This window comes from Phoca vitulina, unplaced genomic scaffold (genome assembly GCF_004348235.1).
Source record: "Phoca vitulina isolate PV1807 unplaced genomic scaffold, GSC_HSeal_1.0 scaffold4, whole genome shotgun sequence".
Lineage (NCBI taxonomy): Eukaryota > Metazoa > Chordata > Mammalia > Carnivora > Phocidae > Phoca > Phoca vitulina.
In genome coordinates, this window is record NW_022589707.1 from 29,206,821 (window position 1) to 29,212,580 (window position 5,760).

Consider the following 5,760-nt stretch of genomic DNA (forward strand, 5'->3'; position numbering starts at 1 on the left):
AAAAACAAACTGAGGGTTCTAGAGGGGAGGGGGGTGGGAGGATGGGTTAGCCTGGTGATGGGTATTAAAGAGGGCATATTCTGCATGAAGCACTGGGTGTTATGCACAAACAATGAATCATGGAACACTACATCTAAAACTAATGATGTAATGTATGGGGATTAACATAACAATAAAAAATTTTTAAAAAAATTATGACATATTGGGGCATCTGGTGGCTCAGTCGGTTAAGCGACTCACTCTTGATTTGGGCTCAGGTCATGATCTCAAGGTAGTGAAATAGAGTCCTGCCTAGGGCTCCCTGCTCAGCGGGGAATCTGCTTGAGTTTCTCCCTCTCCCTGTGCCCCTCTCCCTGCTTAGACTCTCTCTCTTTCTCTCTCTCTCTCTCAAATAAATAAATCATTAAAAAATAAAAATATATATATAACATGCTATAATTATCAATGAAACTGAAAATCTTACAAAAGGTACGAGTTTTCATGAAGCCCATAAAAGTGAAATCAAAAAACAGCTAAGCTACTGAAAAATAGAGATCTGATGACAAAATAAGTCCCTCAAAAGAGGCCCTGAAGAAGTCCTTGAGTATTTTGCAAGCATAATTATGAGCATGATACAAAAGTTGAGTGACAAGTGAAGGATGCCCTACTGTGCTATTCTATAACTCTGTTGGAAAAAAATTAACCCCTCAAAAAGACGGTTTATTTTTTGTGCATCCTAAGAATTAGCACAATCATATGCAGACTCTAACCTAGATGTTGTTAATTACAAAATAAGCGTACTTTAATAGTTTATAGACTAACATCTTAGCTTTTTTCTTCAATATAAAAATACACAAAAATTTCCCTCCAAATTGCCTTATTCTCTGTCATTCCCACCACTCACATTACAAGCTCAATTCTTAATTAAAGCTGCAGTTGGCTTCTGTCTGCTTCTTAGAGTTTGACTTGTATCTTCTACCTCAAGACCAGTACAACTTTCTTTTCTGCTCAGTGGTTAAATTGGCTGGATTAATCACTGCCAGTAGATGGACACTTAACTCCTCAGAGCTACAGCGACACCGGGCCCAAACCTCAAAGCACCTCAAGAAGCTCTAGAACCCATTGAAATGTCCTATTAGATTAGGTTAGGTCCAAGGCCTATTTGAGAAACTTGCAACCTAAACAAATAGATGGTCCTTTCAGGCCAAGCAATCCTCAGTCTGGAGAAGCCTCCCAAAGTGACAAAATAGCTTAACCAAATATGTCCCAAGCTTTAGATGATTGGCCAGCTCTCCTGCCACTTTTCAAAGCCAAATAAAACCTAGAAGAGAGTCTTTCTCTTTTGCATTTTACAAATTGACTTGGCCCCGAATGGCTTTACTGTATTTCCCTGACCTGCCCATCATTTCAAGCCCAGCTCCTGCAACCTTTCATTTTTACAGATGAGAAAACTCAGGCCTGGAAGGGCTAAGTCATTTTTCAAGGTCACAAACCTAATCAGTGGCAGAGCTGAGATTTGAACCACTGCAGCTTGATTCCAGAACCTATGCATGTCACCATCCTGCACTATTGACTCTATTGGCAGAGGAATATCTGGCAAAAATAGGAAAGAAGACTAGCGTTCTAGGCTGCCACGAAGAAAGAGATTTAATGATGAAACAGTCTTGTGGCAAAGGTTGGATCACACCAAGAGCAGCTGCCTGCAGCACCTACCGGTGAAGATAAATTCAGCTACGTAGAAATTAACCAATTTAAATCCCTGGAAATTCCTTCCAAAACAAAGGCTCTTAGAAATCTTACATAAACAACGTAAGATGGTATTTAAAGCTAGACTAAAATTTAAAACAAACAAACCAAACAAGACAAACTGATCCTAACCTCCTCCTCTAGTACCAAGCATTGGGAACATCATGACATCTCCATGCTTCTTTTTTTTCATCTCAAACAAACAGCAACATAACTAATAATGCTCGGCTGCTCCCTCTCCATGGCATTGTGAGCACAAATCATTAAGTTTTCTTTTTTCTCTCTCTTTTTTTAAGATTTTTAAAGAATTTATTTATGAGAGAGAGAGAGGGTGGGGGGTGGTGGAGCAGAGGCAGAGGGACAAGCAGACTCTACACTGAGTGCCAAGCCGACAGGGAACCCAGTCCTAGGACCCTGAATGCATGACCTGAGCCAAAACCAAGAGTCAGACGTTTAACCAAATGAGCCACCCAGGCGCCCCTCAATGAGTTTTCTTTGTCAATGTTTTTTGAGATCATCAGAAGAAGGATGTCACATAATTTCAACGTGAATTATCTTTTGCTTACTTTTAGCCACTTCTGCTTTCTGTACTCATTCATATTACACGCAAATCTTTCTTGATCACTGCAAGTCATTGCTTCTATTTTGCACTATGTGTATTTTCAGTTACCTAAAGAAATGTATCCATCATTACTCACTCATTAAATTGGTTTTAGCATTAAACAACTGAAAAGATGCCATCAAGGAGCCAATCCATGGGAAATTAGATCGTTTCTTTAAAATCAGATACAACTGCTGTTGTATTATAGCAAAGTCCATACCTATTATTTTGTCCTCTGTTATATCATTTTTAATGTAACAGAATAATCTTTATGGCTTTTTATTCTTCTTTTATTAGTTCTCTAATATTTGTGCGGCTTTCTCTGGCTATGAGTTTTTGGATTTTTTCGTGTATATATAATTTAATTTGAAGGGCCTTTTTTCCCCCGAATAATTTTACTTGTGTCTCATTTTCTTTATAGGTATTTATTTTTGTTGATAGTACACTAAATATCATTCATAGTCTTCAAAGTAGTTTCATCTAAGTCCCATTTCTTCATTTCTATTTAAAATATATATGTAGGTCAGAAGCATAATTACTCTATCCCTTTGAAGTTCTCTTTTAAAGCCCTATGTTAATTGTGCAGTCTCAACTGACTACCTAAAACTTCAATGTTTTTTATCACATATAAGCAAACAATGCTTTTACCAATTAAGATTTCTAAGATTTCAGTTCTCCTTTTGCTGCTACAAAAGTCCCATCATAATGGTGGTTTTCAAAGTGTAGTCCCAGGATCAGTAGCATCAACATCTTCTGGAAATGTTTTAGAAAATGCAAATCTTTGCCCCATCTCCCCACCCCCCACCCCACACCCCCACCCATACCTGCTGAATCAGAAAGTGTAGCCCTGGCATCCAGCAACCTGTGTTTGAACAAGCCCTACGTGTGATTCTGATGTTTGAGAACCAACGCATCATAGAGATTATTTTCAAGGTCCTTGAGAGCATGAATGATGTCTTTTCATCTTTTATCACTCCCATGAGTGTCTCATACTACGCCTGGCATGTATTAGGTACTTAGCAAATATTGCTTGTATAAGTGAATCCATTGATTAGCCAATCATTTCTAGGATTGGTTTGGCATTGTCTTCTCCTGACTTCTCTCTTCTTCACATTTGTTATCCATAAAATTGAAGTAATATTATGAAGAGGCTTAAGAGTGGACTGAACATGACTCTCACTGGGCTCTGTCACAGTTTTGTCAGCATAATGCTGTCACAGTGCCCAGTGTTACTTTTAAGTTCTCCGTCACAGTTTTGTCAGCACAATGCTGTCACAGTGCCCAGTGTTACTTTTAAGTTCTCCACGAACAGTGATTTTTCAGGATTTTTAGAAGCAACTTGCATACCAAGCAGGAAGAGCACAAAGAAACTGCAGGATATTGAACTGTGCAGAGCACTGCATTGCACTTATATCATCACAGCATCTTACTTCCCTCCCTCATGTACAAGGGCAAGTTTGCCACCCGATAACCATTCAGCAGTTTCTGCCACTGTACCCATAATAGAAAGCCAGGAAGATCAACCATGATATCTGAATCTATAGGTATAATTCCATGCTCCAGAAGTAGTATTTGCCTGGCCTGAGAATTATATAAGAAACATAGTTCTTGATTGTTTTTTTGTTCAAAGAGTTCTTCATAAAGCTATGAAAAAAATACTGTATTTCTGTATTTCATGAAATATTCACAGATAATGACATTTTTGCTGAAATTATGTAATCAGCCATTCCTAATTTGGTGCCATTATAATTAACGTTTATTTGAAAATCCTCAGAGAAGGACAGAAGATACGTCTCCAGTTTTGTAATGATCAGAGGTTATTCTCCTGGCTATTCTTCCAAACACCTGGGTTAACACCTATGTAAATCAGATAATGCTAATGTGTGCATATTAATGAAGGTCAAGCTTTACCGTTCCCATAGCTAATTTTTTAAAAAACTAATTTCCTCCTTTTGACAGTATTATTACCAACAGATTCTTATCCTTGCACATCCAAACATAATACTAAAGAACAGCAACCTCCTCCCTTACACTTCTAATGCTTCATCTCTTTTATTGTAAGATACTCTTGATTGCTGTTTCCAGTAGTTTGGTCTGATGTGTTGCAAAAAGCCTGCTATCACACAAAGAACCTGGATTTTCAGGGTATTTTTTTTTCTTCAGAAAACCTGGGTTTCAATCCTTTAGCTACATTAAAGGTAATCACTTCTCTTTTGAACTGTAATTTCCACATCCCTAAAGGAAAGATGACAGCTTGGTGAAAGCGACCTTTAAAAAGTCAGTTGCTATGGCTGCTATCAAAAACAAAACAAAAAACAAAAAAATCAAAACAACAACCAGAAAAAAACAAGTGTTGGCAACGCTGTGGAAAAATTAAAACCTTTGTACACTGTTGGTGGGAATGTAAAATGGAGCAAACACTATGGAACAGAGTATGGTGGTTTCTCAAAAACTTAGAAATAAAACTACCATATGACTCAGTAATTCCACATCTGAATATATACCCAAGATAATTAAAAACAGCATCTGGAAGAGATATTTGTACAGCCATATTCATAACAGCATTATTCACAATAGTCAAATAGTCATTCATTAATAGATGAATGGATAAACAAAATGCGATACATACATACAATGGAATATTATTCAGCCCTTAAAAGACAATAAATTTGAACAAATGTTACACATAGGTAGACCTTGAGGACATTTTGCTGATGAAATAAGCCATTCACAAGAAATACAAATACAGTATGATTTCACTCAGATGAGGTATCAAGAACAATCAAACTCATAAACAGACAGTAGAATAGTTGTTGCCAGGTCCAAGGGGGGAGGAAGAGTTGGAGAGTTGTTGTTTGACGGGTATGGAATTTCAGTTTTGCAAGATGAAAAAGTTCTGGAGATCAGTTGCACAACAATGTGGATAAACTTAACACTAGTGAACTGTACACTTAAAAATATGTAAGAAATTAAAACAATGAGATATCACTACACACCTACAGGAATGGCCAAAACCCAGAACGCTAACAACACCAAATGCTGGTGAGGAGGTGAAGAAGGAGGGGATTAGTACTCATTCACTGCTAGTGGGAATATAAAATAGTACAGCCATTTCAGAAGACTGTTTGGTATTTTCTTACAAAACTAAAATATATACTCTTCCCACATGATCTAGCAATCAATCTCTTTGGTATTACCTAAAGGAATAAAAAATTTATGTCCACACCAAAACCTGTATACAGATGTTTATAGAAGCTTTATTCACAATTGCCCAAGCCCCAAATCAAACAAGATGTCCTAAACTGTGGTGTATTATTCCACATTAAAAAGAAATGAGCTATCAAGCCATATAAAGACATGGAGGAATCTTAAATGCATATTGGTTAGAGAAAGAAGCCAATCTAAAAAGGCTACATATTATATGATTCCAACTA